The 16546-nt window shown below is 43.0% G+C and overlaps 1 non-coding gene across 1 annotated transcript; it reads left to right on the top strand.

Annotated features, from left to right (window-relative positions):
- Window positions 1-4090: 4090 nt before the first annotated feature.
- LOC120962731 (uncharacterized) lies at window positions 4091-5777 on the top strand. Its single transcript, XR_012181324.1, has 2 exons — window positions 4091-5128; window positions 5448-5777. It is a non-coding gene; the product is annotated as an uncharacterized protein (transcript).
- The last annotated feature ends 10769 nt before the right edge of the window (window positions 5778-16546 follow it).

Below are 16546 nucleotides of genomic sequence, written 5' to 3'. Positions count from 1 at the left end.
TTCTGCTAACACCCGACGCCCACCCCCGGAGCTACAAACTAATCACGCGCCCATCCCACCCACCCACCCACCCACGCGCACAAACCAGCACCCCCACCTCCCCTACGAACAGTACCCACCACCTTCTCCCTTCTCTCCGATACCCCACCACCCCATGTCGCCACCCGCCCTACCACCTCCCACCACGCCAGCCACCACCTTCCACAACGCGAGCCACTGCCAGGCCACCACCTCCGACCGCGCCGCCCGCCAACCACCATGCAGTGCCCCGGCAGCCGATCTGCCATGGCCAGCCTCCCCAAGCCACCGTCGTCGCCCCAATGGCCTCCTTCAGTGTTCGGGTGGTCGGATCCATAGCACCCCGCACCGGTGACCTCATCTACAATGTGGTAGACGGATCTAGAACCCTCCCCTGCCCCGTTGACCTCCTTCTGTGCTGCCGCGGCCGGATCCAGCAGACCTCCTGCTGCCGCCAGATGCGGGCGCCCCGGCCGCCCCACCTTTGCTCGCACCTGCACCGCGCCACCGTCGGGATACTACTCAATCCCACCGAACCACCGGATCAGCGCCAGGATCCGGCCCCGTTTGACCAAATCCGCCTCGATCCGCGACCGTGCAGAAGATAGAGGGGATCGCCGAAGCTACCTCATCACGACAGATGGTAGCCTCGCACCCCGACGCACGTCCTCGATCCGTGGTCGACGTGCTCCTCCTCCTTTCTCACCAGGTGACCCCATCCTCCTCTGCTCCTATAGGCACCAGGCCAGCCCCGCCCTCCTCATGCGCTGGCACCCCAATTCCTCTTCTGCTTCCCTTGATCTACAGCGTTGGCGAACCGGAGTCCGGTGGCGCGTGGCGTGCCGTCCATTGTGATCGGCTTTGCAGTATGTTTTCTTCCCCAATGGTGACCGCCTCCCTCCAGCTCCTCTAATCTCCTACCCATCCGGCGCCTACTCTCTCCCCGTATCCCACGAGGTCCTAGTCGCTCGTTGCTCGCAAGGGATGCGGTCCACTATGTTGAGGTAGTGCAGTGCGCTCGGCGTGCAGAGCCTCCTCTCTCCTCTCTGGCTCGGCCCTCTGCCTCCTGCCGGTCGCCACAGCCGGATCTGTTGCGGCCCTGCCTTGCCTCACCGCCATGCGTCAGTCCCGCAGCTTCAACCGTGACCATCTACCTCCCCTCGATGAACTGCATCGCCACCGGTGTTGCTGGTGAGCAGTTCGCTTGTGTTGTTGCTGCTGAACCTCCCCGAGTGAGCAATGTTGGAGTGCAGATCTGTATTAGTTCTTTTTTGTCTTGAACATTGGAGTGCTTAATCTAGTTTTCTTGCAACTCACATCAGTGTTACTCCAAAAGATGAGGTTCAGTTTCCTTGCATTCTGACGACCACGGCGACGTGTGTGTGCGCGCGAGTGCAGCTTGCAAAAAGCCCCCAAAATCAACTCAGTTGTGTGAAGTTCCCAGGTGCTGAGTGTGCGGTTTGATTTTTTTCCTACAAACGATGTGCTCTGGTGAAGTTCATTGCTGATGTATCTCTAGTGTAGTTTTCAGATGGGTGCTAGTACCTTCTGCACTGCTTCTTTGATCCACTACGGAGGCAAAAAACAAGAAAGGAAACATTCTAGTTTAGAAGACCACTTGTGAATTTGATGTGTTCAAGAGCGAGTTGTACAGATTTGTGTCCTAGAGGGAAACTAGTACTTGTGAACAAAAGTTCACTCGGGCACAGACGTCCAAGCAGTTTGGGTGTGTAGTTTTTTTTGTGTTTGCATGCATTATTTTTTGACACATTTCACTCGCTTGCCATGTGCAGTAAGAGACTACAAAAGAAAATGCAGTGCACTCTGGTCTACAGTACACCATTTATAAAAATGTATTTAAAAAGTGCACTCTGGTCCAAAGTGTTCTGAAGCTCACTTTGTTCTCTCATGTGGTTCACTATAAAACTCCTCCGTGTTTCACTATATCAATACAACACCAACAGTGCGTTTGGTCGTTGGATGTGGTTCACTTTTGAGAGTGATGTTGTTTGCGTGCGCACAATGTGGAAGTGTGATTTTTTTTAGCAAAATAACAAAAAAGTAATGTGGTTCACTTTGATATATGTCGCGGTTCACTTGCCCTCGTCTCTGCGGTCCACTCCTGGTCATAAAAAATGTTGAAAAAAAGACGTCAAAAAACTCGACTGAGGAAAATTTACATCCGACAAAAGAAATCATGAAGTTCACTTGACTGTCTGATGCAGTGCGGTTTTCTGTCTGAAGCAGTGTGCTCATCTGTCTGATGAGGTACACACGAAGATTTGGGTGTCGCTTTACGCCCGACAAAGAAATCATGAAGTTCACTTGACTGTTCGATGCAGTGCGTTCTTCTGTCTGATGACGTACACACGGAGATTTGGGTGTGTCGCGAAAAACAAAGTGTCAACGTTTCTGTATTTTGTGTCGCAAAAAACAATGTGGTTCACTCGCCTTGTCCTAACGGTTCACTCGCCTAGTCCTCGAAGTGCGGAAGAATTTCTAAAATTAAAAAGAAAACAAAAAACGTGTGTCGTTCATTTTGCAGTGCGTTTGGTCCTCAGATGTGGTTCCCTTTTGAGAGTGATGTTGTTCACTTGCGCCTAGCATGAAAAATGTGAAAATTTTAGCGAATCAACAAAAAAGTAAAGCGGTTCACTTCGATATATGATGTGGTTCACTTGCCCTAGTCTCTGCGGTCCACTCTCATTCATAAAAAAAAGTTTAAAAAAACACCAAAAACTCTTATGAGAAAAATAACGTCCGACAAAAGAAATTACGCAGCTCGCTTGCCCATCCGATGCAGTGCGGTTTTCATTCTGAAGCAGTGCGGTCTTCCGTATGATGTTGTTCATCCCGTAAGTGCAAAAAAATTGTTACGAAAGCGAAAAAGTAATGCGGTTCACTTCTTGATAGTGTTGTGGTTCATTTACACCCGATGTGAAGTGCGCTCTACTTTCTATTCCTTGAAAAAAAATTATGTTTGAATAAAATAAACCATGCAGTTCTCTAACACGTCTGATGCAGTGCGGTTTTTCGTTCGATGCAGTGCGGTTTTTAGTCGGATGAAGTACCCACGTCGATTTGGGTGTCGCGAAAAACAGAATGTGTGCATTTCGGTAAATTTAAGACTGCTCTTAAACCGTATGGAATTAGAGAGAGTGTTCTACATGAAAAAGTTGTGTCTCATCGATATCTTTCCAACGGCATATCATTTGAATCATTTCAACGACCGATTTGTAAAAATTTCACGAAAAAGGCCGCTGCCACTTGTCGTCCGCTGCACGATTTTCAAAATTAACTTAAAACTGTAAGGAATCTCAAAACCATTTCTACATATGAAAGTTGCGCCTTGTCCATAGCTTTTCCAACGACATATTACACGCCTCGTTTCGACAAACTGTTGAAAAGCTAGAGCAAAAACAATACCAAAAATTGCAAAAATTTCAAAAAAAACGTAATTCCGCGATATAGAGAAAAATAATAGATATGACATAGATGCGCCTCGATGATATCTTTCCAACGGCGTATCGTTTGCTTTATTCCGATAAGCGGTTTAGAAAAAATCACAAAAATACGCTCGCTGCCACTCGTCATCCGCCGCACCATATTTGAAACTGCTCTTAAACCAAGAGGAATCTCGAAAAGTGTTCAACATGGCAAAGTTGCGCCTAATCAATAGCTTTCCAACGGTATATTGCACGCCTTGTTTCGATAAACGGTTAAAAATTAGAGCGAAGACAGTACCGGAAAAACACTGCGTGCAGTTTTTTCCGACTCGAAGTTCACTCGTGTGAGTACTGCAGCACACTTGGTTCAAACAATGACATGCACTTGCGTTGAGCGTGCATTGCGGAAGTGTTATCAGAATAGTTATTCTGCTAATATTAGCAGAATAGACCGGCTGTATATATATATATATATATATATATATATATATATATATATATATATATATATATATATAGAGAGAGAGTAGCACTATTCTAATCCCGGGATTAGAATAGCTATTTGGATCATGGCGCGCCATATATAGGAGCCGAGCAGATCCTCCCGAACCGGTGCGGTAGCCCACGCGATAAAACAGGGAAAAAAGACCTCTTCTCCCCCACTCCCGCACTCCACCCCGCAACCGCCTGCATCCCCGGATCCCCACCGCCGAGCCGCTCCCCCGATCCCCACGCTGCTTTCACTCCCCTGGATGCCCATGCCGCCGCGCCCCTCCCTAGATCCCCACGCCGCCGCGCCCCTCTGCGGAGACCCGCGCCGCCGCGCCCCTCTCCGGAGACCCGCGCCGCCGCGCCCCATCCCTGGAAACCCCCGCCGTCGCGCCCCGTCCCCGGAGACCCCCGGCGGCACGCCCCCTAACCGGATCCACCCGCTGCCGTGCGCCCTCCCCGGAACCCCCACGTGCGCCGCCGGATCTTGCGGCCGCCTCACGCCTCCACCACCGGCCGCCGCTGCTCTTCCCGTCTCCCACTCCGGTCAACCCCGCACTTCTCCCTCCGATGAGTCTCCTCCCGCCCTCGGCCTGCCTCTTCTACTTCTCTACCTCCGGGGAACTCCCCTGGATCCTCCTGCTCATCGTCGCCCAGTTCCTCTTGTTCATCCGTGCGTGACCCTCGGACCACCATCGCGGCGCTGTTCTTGTTCTTCAAGCTCTCGTGTCCTGCCGATGTCGTCGTCCCCAACCCCCTGCACAGCGCGAACGCTATTCTCGAGGATGATTCCGATGCCCGACGGTGCAGTTGCCATCCGCAAAGATCTCCCTAACATGTGGATCCATTGGTTCGATTAACCAAGTTTTTGTTCTAAAAATTGAAGTTCACAGAGAACCAGGGGTGAAAAATACAAAGAGTTTTTGCATAAAAAGTTCAGAAAAATATGCCCTGTCACAATTTTCCTTCATGCTAGTTAATATATCTATTTCTCTTATACATGTATTCAGATTTTGGTTTTGCAGAAGAAGGCACGAAGTTCACTTACTGTCATCGAGGAAATTCAGCTATACCCTCTCCAACGACCTCGGCCACGACTGTGCTCCAGCCATCGAGCGCTTGCCTCTGCCGTCTCCAAGTGATTTTTGATGTCTGAAGTTCAGCTATACCTACAGGTGCAAAAAATAGGTGTTTTGGTCCATTTGTTTCAGTTTGATAGTCGGTTTTCTTCCAAGTTTATCTCCAAAATGCAACAACGTCTCGAGTTTTAATCCTTCAGTTTCTGTGAGAACAAAAACGACAACGGCATATTTCTCTGAACATCCCATTGGGCCACAACTAGACCCCAAGAAACGTGCACGTACAGGATCCTGTTACAACCAAATATGATGTAAAATGCAGAGACAAAAAAGTGAATATATTCAGTAGTTTTTTTGTTTTCTTTCGTGTTTTCTCTGACTATACATGACAGTCTATCATTTGTATTCAAATCAGATCCTTGTTGATGAGCTCAGAAAGTTCAACATTGTGTTAACATTGTGTTGCCCAGAAAGTTCAACACCGTCGTCTCGGGCCGTTCAACGATGCGGCTCCAAGAAGTTTGTTTTCCATATTGGTTATATAGTGTCAATTTTTTTGTGTTCATGTAGTAAAACATTAGGAAGTTCAATTTTAAGAAAACAACAACTTCAACCAATACGGAAACACTAAAAAATGCATTGAATAGAAACTTTTTTAGTGGGGTTCAAATTGGAAAGACATGGAAAAAATTGTTCTCTGCTCTTTACAGTAAAAAATGTATCACGTATTGCTTGGTTTCCTCAAGTAGTTGCTGTTTGACACACATTATGTTGCTGCTTTCCTTCTCCTTCATGAAACTGTTACAAAATAATAGAGCATAGAAGTTCGATATTAAAAGCAAAAAAACAAGCGGGCATTTCTTGAAGACAAAAAAAGGTTGATGCGAAGTTCATATTCTATGTCGCGGATAGTTCAATATGTTCGCTTAGGGCAAAACGCACACATTGGGTATAAAAAAAAGAGGTGAACATACGAAAAATTCACGAAGTTCAAATTTTGAAAATAGAGAAGTCTGAAGTTTATTAAAAAAAGAAAAAAAATATTCGTTTCCAAAAGTAAAATAAAAACATTCGGGTTTAAATACCACAACAGTTTGGATGTTTATTAAAATACTCCTAGCAAAAAATAAAAACTAGGAAGTTCAATTTTAAATCATAGAATAGTTTGATGTATATTAAAATCTTGGATTTTTCTCGTTATTACAAGAATAAGACCAAGAAGTTCAAACTAAAATAATAGAGTAGTTCAATGTATATAAAAAATGGAGATTTTTTTGTTTACTAAATAATAAAACCAAAGAAGTTCAACTTTTAAAAGGAGAGCGTTTGATATTTATTTAAAAACTCAGTTTTTTCGGTTACTGAAGAATAAGACCAGTAAGATCTATTAAAAATAATGAAGAATTTCAATGTTTCTAACAAAACTTCCGTTTTTTCACATTTCTAAAAAGCACACAAAAGAAGTTGAAAAAAGAAAGTTAGAGCGATTCGATGTCTATAAAAAACTCAGATTTTTTTCGCTATTAAAGTGAAATAGAGATAAGTTCAAGTTGACAACAGACGGAGGTTCACGTACTGCATGGTGTGTGTTTCGTATGAGAAAATAGGAGTAAAAAGGTGAAGTCCAATTTTTTTTGCTAGAAGTTCAAGTGCATAGACCGGGAAAGTTCAAAAAGTTCCTCCTGTTCAACAAGTTTCCACAACGGAAGCTCAAATTAAATTAACAAAAAAATAGTTTAGAAAAATTAATTAGAAAAAGAATGTGGTCGGGGTCCAATATTTATGACAAAACTAGGATATTTTGATGCTAAAAGAAATAAACCAAGAAGTCCAAATTATAAAAAAGAGAAGTTCAATATTTATAAAAAAACACAGGTTTTCTTTGTTACTAAAGTATAAAATTAAACAAATTCAAATTAAAATAAAAGTAGTAGTTTGATGTTTACGGAAAACTCAAATTCTTTCCATTTCTAGGAAAAAATAAAAGTATGAGGTTCAATTTTAAAAAATGTTTGATGCTTATTTGAAAACACATTTTTTCTAAGAATAAGACTAAGAAGTTCAATTTGAAATAACAGAGAAGTTCGAAGTATATAAAAAACCGAGATTTGTCGCAAGACGTTCACGTGCACCTCCGTGCACGGTTCAGAATTTATATTGCGGGACGTTCGACCTCCAATTACATGTTATAAAAAATGGCAAAAAATGACGTTCGACCTTCAATTGTGGGTAATTCGACGTATACACAAAAATGTGACAGAAGTTCATAATGAAAACAACGAGAAGTTCAAGTACTTCAAGGAATGCATTTCAGGTGAGAATAAAAAGTAACGAAAAATAAAAGCTTAAAAAGTTTGTTGAAAGAAGTTCAAGTGCTCTGTCCGGAGAAGTTCAAAAATTCTTGCGAGAGAGGGTCACCTTGTATTTCCATGTTCGATTTTTTCCGTATAAAAATCAAATACAATTCTTTACTCAAAAATATAAAAAGGTGAATTTCATATTGAAATAATAGAGAAGTCCGTAGTTTATTAAAACTTAGGATTTACATGTTCAAAAAATAAAGACACAACGCCATTTTTTGTACTTTTAAAAACAACTCATAAACGAAAAAATGGTTGCTAGAAGTTCAAGTGCTTGGTGAGGAAAAGTTCAAAAAAATCTTGTGAGAGAGGTTCACCGTGTATTTAGATGTCCAAAATACGTAAATAAATATGTTGTTTTTTGGGTTTTAAAATAATTCTCTCAAACCAGAGAGAAGTTCAAAGTGATAATAACTAGAAGTTCACGTACTACATGGTGTGTATTTCATACAAGAAAAAAACAATAAAGTGAAACAGAGTGAAGTTCAAACAGACATGCCCCAGAAGTTCAACTACTTCACGCAGTGCAAAAAACAGCACGTCAAAAACAAAGTGATGTTCAAGCAGACATACCCGAGAAGTTCAACTACTTCACGCAGTGTGTTTCCATTCGCAATGAAGGCAGAAATCATGATCTCGTCATTTCTCTAATTTACTTCAAAACGACAGGAATATCATCTGTGTAAGTTCAAGTCCTCGATCGAAGAAAGTTAAAAAAAATATTGTGAGAGAGGTTTATACAAAAAGAGTATCATTTGTGTAACACTGACGAAATGGATGAGAAAATTACAAAGGAAAATATGTCATAGAAGTTCAACGTGAAAACAGCAGGAAGTTCGACTACTATAGTGAATGAATTTGAGATGAAAAACTTTTAAGATCATCGCGAGTATGAAACAATGATCAACACGGGAAAGTTGCGTGTTTACAATAGCTTTCCATCGGTATATCACTTGCTCAATTCCAGTGAGTGGATGGAGAGCTACGAGCAGTGGATGAAGAGCTACGAGCAAGAAAAGCACATGAAAAAATAGAGTGAAGTTCAAGTACACGTGCCGAGAAGTTCAGGTTCTTCACGCGGTGCATTTTCGAAGAATCCGTTTCGCGATAAAGGCAGAATGAATGATCTCACCATTTTCGCAATTACTTGAAAACGGCTAGGAATCAGAGAAAACCATCAACATGAAAAAGTTTCGCATTTTTCGTAGCTTTTCAACGGTATATTATTTGCGCCTTTCCGTTAAAGTTTGTAGAAAATACGGCAAAAATACGTTTTTCGCCATTTTCGAAACTGACTTAAAACCGTAAAGAATTGGGAGAAACAATACATACCAAAACGTTTCGCATTTGTTCAAGCTTTCCAACGCCATATCATTTGCTGCATTCGGACGCACGGTTAAAAAATTAGGTCGAAAACACGAACTCGGTAGGACTTGGACCGTTTTCTAAATTACTCTTAAACCATTCAAAATTAGAAAAAACTTTCAAACTAAAAAGTAGCGCACTGTCATAAGCTTTCCAACTCCATATCATATGCCTCAATTGGATTAGCCGTTTAGAAATGACATCGAAAATACGAATTCAGCTGTTCGGTTTACGAAATTTTATGTTTTTTCAAATTACTCTTTAACCATAGGGAATTAGAGAAAACTTTCAACATGTGGAAGGAGCGGTTTTGCAGCAGCTTTTCAACGCCATATTATATGCCTCATTCTGATAAACGGTTTAGAAATGCGATCGAAAATACGATTCACGTTTTTTGTGCGAAGAAAAAACGGTTTTCAAAACTGCTCTTAAACCGCTTATATTTTGCCAAAAACTTAAGTTGGGTCATGATATTGGTATCCATAGCTTTCCAAAGGTATATCGCAAGCCCCATTTGGGCAATGTTGGCGGAAGTTCAACCTAGTTCACAGGGAAGTTCAACGTACTACTAGCGGGGCAGGTCAGGTTGTGATCAGAATATTATTCTGATCCCGTGATCAGAATAGTGTTTATGTATATATATATATATATATATATATATATATATATATAGGGTGGGTCTATTATGATAACACCACTTAAGACCTTACTCTGCTAACACTCCATCCCCCCGCGGCTCCACCGCGACCACTTCCTCCCTGGCCCCACACACGATCCCACCACTGATCCACTTCCTCCCAGCCCCCGCGCATCCACCCCTCACCTCCCTCGCCCGGCCTCCCACAGCCCCGCCCCACGACCCCGCCCAACTCCGGCCATGCCACGGCCCCATCCTGCTATGGCCGGCCTCGGCGGCCCCAACCCAGCCCCACAATGGCCTCCACCTTCTCCGGCGCCACCGCCTGGACCCACCCTGTCAACACCTTCCTCCAGCGAAGCAGAAAGGCCACTACCCCGCTGCCAACCACCACGCGCTGCTCCGGCACCGCACCACCCAGACAACCACCACAGGCCCCCTCCTCCTACCACCTTCTTCCACCTCTCACTACCACTGCAACTTGTCCACCTCCTAGCGCCGCCGCTTTGCCGGACCGACATCACGCAGCCCGGATCCCCCACAAATCTGAGCCAGCAACTTCCCCCAAATCTCCTCCAGGGGATGGATTCGAGCCGGCAACCGCGCCATCACGCCTCCCGGCGACGAATCCGAGCCGGCAACCGCGCCATCACGCCTCCCGACGACGAATCCGAGCCGTCAACCGCCCCCAGCGTGCATCCTAGTGTTGGATCGGCCACCACCCTCGCCTCCAACCGCCCTGCCCTTGACGCTAGCCAGCATGACCCCCTGGCTCCCCATGCCGCACCAACCTCCCCCGTCGAGCCCCCGCCTCGCCGGCTAGTCGCGCGGTCAATAGTGCCCTCTCCCCCGACGACCACCAGATCCCCCAGGATCCATGGTGCTGTGCAGTTCGCCTGGGTGCTCACCCTATCCCACGCCGTCCATCGCAGGGGAAGGACGAGGAGCTCCGGCATCGCCCTCCCAAGCAGTTTGCCGCGTGTGCGCATGCAGCACGGTAGGAACGTCGGTGAAGTCCGCTGGCATTCGTGCAGTCCGTTCGGGTAAAGCATGCAGTGCCTGAACGTCGGTGCTGTCCAGCGGCTTGCGTGCAGCCCGGTTTGTTTGCAGGATTGTTTTTGCTATTTTCCAGAGCTCACAATTTTCATCTGGACCCCTTTCCATGTGACCACAGTCCGCTTCGTCGGCGTCCGTGTCCTATTTCCTTGTTCTTTTTTAATTTTGGATAGGCAGCTCAGGCAAAGCAGTGAGGTTTTGAGATTTTTGTGTTTGTTGAAAATGCAGCTCGCCAGAGTGTGCGTTGAGGTTCGCCAACTAATCGTGCATGGCCTGCGGTTTCAAAAACGACGCAGTTCGTCAACGACCTCCGTGTGGATCGCGTGTGGATGCCTCAGATGTGCAGTTTTGAGATTTTTCTGTTTCTTTAGATTTGTGCTTTGTGCAGGCCGTTCGCTTGGGTTTGCAGTATGACTCTAGTGTTGATATGTAATTGTATATCTAGCAGTGGTTCAATTATTCGGTTCATGTAGGCTGGTGGAGGAGTGCAGATTTTTTATGTGTGTGACTGTAAAACGTTCAGATAAATGTGTATGCTTTGAGGGTGGATGCCTCAGATGTGCAGCTCATTACCCCTTTGCATGAAGTGCAATTTGTTTTGTGTGTCTCAAAATTCAATCGACTATGTCAACACTTGCAGTGCGTTTGGTCCTCGGATCTGGTTTACTTTTAAGAGTGTACTGTTCACTTGCGCCCAACATGAAAGTGTGATTTTTTAAAATGAAACAACAAGATAGCAATGAGGTTCACTTCGACATATATCGCGGTTCATTTGCCCCCGTCTCTGCGGTCCACTCTCGTTCATAAAAATTGTTGAAAAAAAGACAACAAAAAACTCGTGTGAGAAAGTTTACGTCCCACAAAAGAATTCATGAACTTCACTTGCCCGTCTGATGCAGTGCGGTTTTTAGTCTGAAGCAGTGCGTTCTTCTATCTGATGAAGTGCACATGTCAATTTTAGTGCGTGTTTGGGATAAAAGTTCGTTTGAGAAAAGAAACCATGAAGTTCACTTGACCGTCTGATGCAGTGCGGTTTTTAGTCTTCTTCTGTCTGATGAAGTGCACACATCGATTTTAGTGCTTGTTCGGGAAAAAAATCGTCTGAGAAAAGAAACCATGAAGTTCACTTGACTGCCTGCTGCAGTGCGGTTTTTCGTTTGAAGCAGTGTGTTCTTCTGTCCGATGAAAGGTCCACTCGCTTGGTTAACGCGCGTAAAAAATTAATAAGTATGAAAAAATACAACAAAAACTCATGAGGTTCACTTTTGATAGTGTTGCGGTTCATTTTCGAGAGTGTTGCGGTCCACTCTCGTTCAAACAAAAGTTGAAAAAAGACAACAAAAACTTTTGCGAGAAAGTTTATGTCCGACAAAAAGAAATCATGAAGTTCAATTGACCTACCTGCTACAGTGCGGTTTGCCATTTGAAGCAGTGCGTTCTTCTGTCCGATGACACACGGTGATTTTGGTCTCGCAAAAAACAGAGTGTCCGCTTTTCGATAAATTTAAAACTGCTCTTAAATTGTAAGGAATTAGAGAGAGTGTTCTACATGAAAAAGTTGCGTCTCGTCGATATCTTTTCAACGGTATATCATTTGAATCATTTCGACAACCGGTTTGTAAAAATTTCGCGAAAAACAGCCGCTGCCACTCGTCGTCCGCCGCACGATTTTCAAAATTAACTTAAAACTGTAAGGAATCTCAAAACCATTTCTACATACGAAAGTTGCGCCTTGGCCATAGCTTTCCAACGATGTATTACACGCCTCGTTTCGACAAACGTTTCAAAAACAAGAGAGAAAACAGTACCGAAAATTGCAAAAATTAAAAAAAAACAGAATTCCGCGATTTAGTAAATTTGAAACTGCTCTTAAACCGTAATGAATTAGAGAAATTAATAGATATGAAAAAGATGCGCCTCGACGATATCTTTCCAACGGCGTATCACTTGCTTTATTCCAATGAGCGGTTTAGAATAAATCGCGAAAAAACGCTCGCTGTCACTCGTCATCCGCCGCACCATTTTTGAAACTGCTCTTAAACCGAGAGGAATCTCGAAAAGTGCTCAACATGGCGAAGTTGCGCCTAATCAGTAGCTTTCCAACGGTATATTATACGCCTCGTTCCAATAAATGGTTCAAAAATTAGAGCGAAAACGGTACCGAAAAAACACTGCGTGCAGTTTTTCCCGACACGAAGTTCACTCGTGTGAGTACTGCAGCACACTTGGTTCAAACAATGACGTGCACTTGCGTTGAGCGTGCAGTGCGGAAGTGTTATCAGAATAGTTAGTCTGCTAATATTAGCAGACTAACTATTCTGAATAAGTTATTCTTCACCCGTGGGTGCAGAATAAGTTATTCTTCACCCGTGGTAATATTACGATCATTTCATAATTAAATTACGTTTGGAATCAAATAGTTACATTTTTATTGATTCACTACGTAAAATTTGGCATAAGAAAATAAAAATATAGGTCATAAAACAAGAAAATTTGCAGTTTATGTGTATTTTACACTATGTTTTTACATTTGTAATTTTACATAACATAAAATATTTTTTACAATGATTATATATTTTCTTATGGTCTCTTTTTACGTCGGAAATAAGACAAAACTTACGGAATGTAAAATTACGGTGCATAGATGTTAAAATAGAGGTGGGTGAAGAATAACTATTCCTCGCCCAGGGTGACGAATAGTTATTCTTCAGCCCCCCCTCTATTTTAACATCAATGCACCGTAATTTTACGTTTCGTAAATTTTGTCGTATTTCCGACATAAAAAGAGACCGTAATAATATATATAATCATCGTAAAAAATATTTCATGTTATGTAAAATTACAAACGTAAAAACATAGTGTAAAATACACATAAACTGCAAATTTTCTTGCCTTATGACCTATATATTTATTTTTTATGCCAAATTTTACGTAGTGAATCATTAGGAATGTAACTATTTGAATTCCAAATGTAATTTAATTATGATATGATCGTAAGATTACCTCGGGTGAAGAATAACTTATTCTACACCCTGGATGATGAATAGTAACACTATATATATATATATATATATATATATATATATATATTTATATAAGCATGTGCAGATGTTCATAGCAGGGCTGAATTATGAGATGGATCATCAACCGCAAGGCGCTTAGTACCTGCAGTCATGTTGTTGCAACAACTTTGACCTACTAACTAGCTGCTTGATTCTTTCCGGTCATCGGCTCAAGCAAAACAAAGGGTACAACAGTACACTGGTTATGTACGTGAGTGTTGTTACTATCTTTTGTCTATTTTCTTTGGGGATCTGGTCAGCGTAGAGCCAAAATCTTGCAATTTCCTGCTTGTTGTCAAGGACACTAGTTGGTTTAGATGTACCATGTGTGTCGACAAGATGTCCCACTCTTCAGTTGCAACTCCATTTGGCAGTGAAGTCATGTTTAGTTCCTTCGAGCTGACCATTTGCAAGCACATGATACTACCCTACGACCCAGGAGGGCCGACTCTTTCGCTAGACGAGATTGGAGGCGCCCATGAGTCTAGCTTGATCATAATCGGCTTGAGGGCAAGCCGAATTTCAAGGGATGGAGAGTGTAACACCCCCACTATGGGCTGTCAATGTACGTGTGTAAGGTGGGCCTGGGCTTATGGGACGGGCTTGTCATTGGAGGCTAGGGTCCACACAACGCAAGCTATATATGCAACCAGGGAAGCACACTAGGAGGGATCGAAGGAATGAATCGTTCTCCATGTTTCTCGTCCCCTGGCTTCAGTTCCTCACCTCTTGCTCTCTGTATTCCTCTCTTTGCTTGCTGATTCTCATCCCCGATTGTCCCTGTATCCCCCAATTCATATCTGAATATTGGTACTAATCCAGTTGCTCGTCCCATCCATGAGTCTGGGTCGTGACAGTAAGTTGAAAGAAAAAAAAATCTTTGAATGCAAGAATGAAAAATGATCCTAAGTTTGCTACTTCTCCTATCTTTGTTACTGATAATGATTATGAATTCTCTGTCGATCCGAGTTAATTACTTTGGTTGAATCTGATCCTTTTCATGGATATGAAACTGAAACTGTTGTGGCACACCTTACTAAATTGAATGATATAGCCATCCTATTTGCTCATGAGGAAAAGATCCGCTACTACTTGATACGTCCATTTTGCATCATGTTTTCCTACTATTATTTATAATGTTTTTATGCATAATAATGCTTTTGGGAGTAATTCTCATGCCTTTTCTCTCATAATATGCAAGGTTTACACAAAGAGGGAGAACACCGGCAGCTGGAATTCTGGACCTGAAAAAGCTACGTCAGAGTTACCTATTCTGCACATCTCCAAATGAGCTGAAAATTATGGAGAATTATTTTGCAATATAAAAAAAATTACTGGAGCAAATAACTATCGGAGGAGGCCCACCACGCGTGCCCTGGTGGGTTGTGCCCTCCTCGGCCCACCTCTGGTGCCCATCTTCTGGTATATACGTCATTTTGACCTAGAAGAAATAAGGAGGGGACTTTTGGGACGAAGCGCCGCTGTCTCGAGGCGGAACTTGGGTAGGAGCACTTTTGCCCTCTGGCGGAGTGATTCCCCCGGGGGAACTTCCCTCCCGGAGGGGTAAATCATCGCCATCGTCATCACCAACAACACTCCCATCTTTGGGAGGTCCATATCCATCAACATCTTCAACATCACCATCTCATCTCAAACCCTAGTTCCTCTCTTGTGTTCAATCTTTGTACCAGAACCTTAGATTGGTACTTAGTAGTGTTGATTACATCTTGTAGTTGATGACTATTTGGTTTATTTGGTGGAATATATGTTCAAATCTATTATGCTATTTAATACCCCTCTGATCTTGAGCATGATTATTATTTGTGAGTAGTTACTTTTGTTCTTGAGGTCACGGGAGAAATCAAGTTGCAAGTAATCATGTGAACTTGATATATGTTCGATAATTTGATGATATGCATGTTGTGATTCCCTTAGTGGTGTCATGTGAAAGTAATCATGTTGCTAGACCATGAAAATGATATGCATACGCATGAAAGAAATGAGATAGATAAAATTTTCTTTGAACAACGACCTCTGCTCAAACACAATTTGCCTATTAAAACTCTAGGAGGTCCTCCTCCACCTAAAGGTGATCCCGTGTTTGAATTAAAACAATTGCCTGACACTTTGAAATATGCTTATCTTGATGAGAAAAAGATATATCCTGTTATTATTAGTGCTAACCTTTCAGAACATGAAGAAGAAAGATTATGGAAAATTTTGAAGAAGCACCGTGCTGCTATTGGGTATACTCTTGATGATCTTAAGGGCATTAGTCCCACTCTCTGTCAGCACAAGATTAATATGGAACCTGATGCTAAACCCGTTGTTGATCATCAACGGCGTTTGAATCCTAAGATGAAAGAAGTGGTAAGAACTGTAATATTAAAGCTTCTGGAAGCAGGTATAATCTATTCCATGGCTGATAGTAGATGGTTAAGCCCCATTCATTGTGTCCTTAAGAAGGGAGGTATTACCGTTGTTCCTAATGATAAAAGTGAACTCATTCCACAAAGAATTGTTACTGGCTATAGAATGGTTATTTATTTTAGCAAATTAAATAAAGCAACTATAAAGGATCATTACCCTTTGACTTTTATTGATAAAATGTTGGAAAGATTATCAAAGCACACACACTTTTGTTTTCTTGATGGATATTCTGGTTTTCTCAAATACCTGTTTCACAACCTTATCAAGAGAAAACCACCTTTACTTGTCCTTTTGGAACCTATTGAGGGAGTTATGGACTAAGGGGTCCTCGAGGCGCCGGCCCATTGAATATGGGCCAGACTGGTGAAGCCGCATAGCGACGGGGGATCTATGAAGCCGTGGTGTGCCCTCCAAGTCAAGGATAGGCAGGATCTCTTTTCTCCTTATTGTAATCTGTCTCCGGTAACCCTAACCCTATCGGTGTCTATACAAACAGAGGGTTGTAGTCTTTTGGGGGGAGATATATTCATCACCTCACCACCTTTGGGTTTAGCTCATAAGGATCTCGAGGTAGATCTACTCTGTAAACCATACTATACATCCA

Source organism: Aegilops tauschii, chromosome 4, assembly GCF_002575655.3.
Source record: "Aegilops tauschii subsp. strangulata cultivar AL8/78 chromosome 4, Aet v6.0, whole genome shotgun sequence".
NCBI lineage: Eukaryota > Viridiplantae > Streptophyta > Magnoliopsida > Poales > Poaceae > Aegilops > Aegilops tauschii.
Note: the sequence above shows the minus strand (reverse complement) of the source record. Positions and strands in the feature narration are given on the sequence as shown.